This window comes from Octodon degus, unplaced genomic scaffold, assembly GCF_000260255.1.
Source record: "Octodon degus isolate 3935 unplaced genomic scaffold, OctDeg1.0 scaffold00008, whole genome shotgun sequence".
In the NCBI taxonomy this organism is placed as follows: Eukaryota; Metazoa; Chordata; class Mammalia; order Rodentia; family Octodontidae; genus Octodon; species Octodon degus.
In genome coordinates, this window is record NW_004524584.1 from 14486863 (window position 1) to 14488182 (window position 1320).

A 1320-nucleotide genomic window follows, 5' to 3' on the forward strand; every position below is an offset into this window, starting at 1 on the left:
AGTGTCAGCCATGTGGATGAGTCACGGCCATTGTTTGGCCAATGTGCTCTCTGTGAAAGCCTGAGAGAATGTTTTCTCTCCATGTGACTCTTGGTCAAATGAATTTTGTGCTGTAACTATGGAAAACTATTCGGTTCTCTTATGCTTCCTATTATCTATTCTAAGGAATGTGTTCTCACCCTCTGTTCAAGGCTGTTTAGTAACAAGTAACTGAGTAACTGTCTCCCTCCCCTCCCTAATCTAGTTCCTGCAGTTTAAGATGTATCTTGTAAAAATGGCTTGCTCAACAAGCCCCTACATGGGCAAGTTGTGCATGTTGCCAAACTGTGAAAGAGCCCTTAGTCATGTGATATTTGCTTTAAAAACTCCTTGCTTCCCAGGCTAGGTGCCCATCAGTCTTCTGCGTGACAAATGACTGGCCGCCCTGAGTTCAGCAATAAATGGCTCTTTTAAATTCCAAGCTGGCTTCTGATCTGGTTCCTATTCTGAGTGGCCCATAACAAATCCTGGACATTTCCACTAGGCCACATCCCTAACCATTTACTGTGATGTTGTTTTATTTATTTTTAATTAATTAATAAATTAATTTGGTGGAACTGGGGATTGAACTCAGGCCCTTGGGCTTGTCAGGCAAGTGCTTATTCTACTGAGCGGTCTCCCCGGCTCTTGCTGTGATATTGGCTCATTGTCATAGATGGCTTTTATCAGATTGAGATAAAGTCCATCTATTTCAGTTTTCTGTAGGGTTGTTATCATGAATGGTGTTGGACTTTGTCAAAGGCTTTTTCTGCATTTATTGCAATGATCGTATGATTTTTTTTTTTTCAGAACCAGCGATTTGAACTCAGACCCTTGCGCTTGCCAGGCAAGCACTTATTCTACTGAGCCATCTCCCTGGCCCCAATGATCATATGATTTTTGTCCTTGGCTCTGTTAATATGGTGTATTACATTTATTAATTTACATATATTGAACCATCCCTGCATCCCTTGGATGAATCCTACTTGGTCAGGGTGCATAATCTTCTTTATCATTTGCTGCATTCTTTTTGCCAGTATCCTATTGAGTATTTTTATATCTGTGTTCATTAAGGAGATTAACCTATAATTTTTTTTTTAGTTGGGTCTTTCTCCAGTTTTGGTATCAGGGTAATGTGTGCCTTCAGGAATGAATTTGGGAGTATTGTTTCCCTTTTAATTTCTTTTTTTTTTCCCCTTTTAATTTCATTAAACAGTTTGAGAAATAGTGGAATTAGATCTTCTCTAAATTTTTTGTCCAAGAGAGCCAGGTGTGGTGGCACACACCTGTAATCCCAGCACG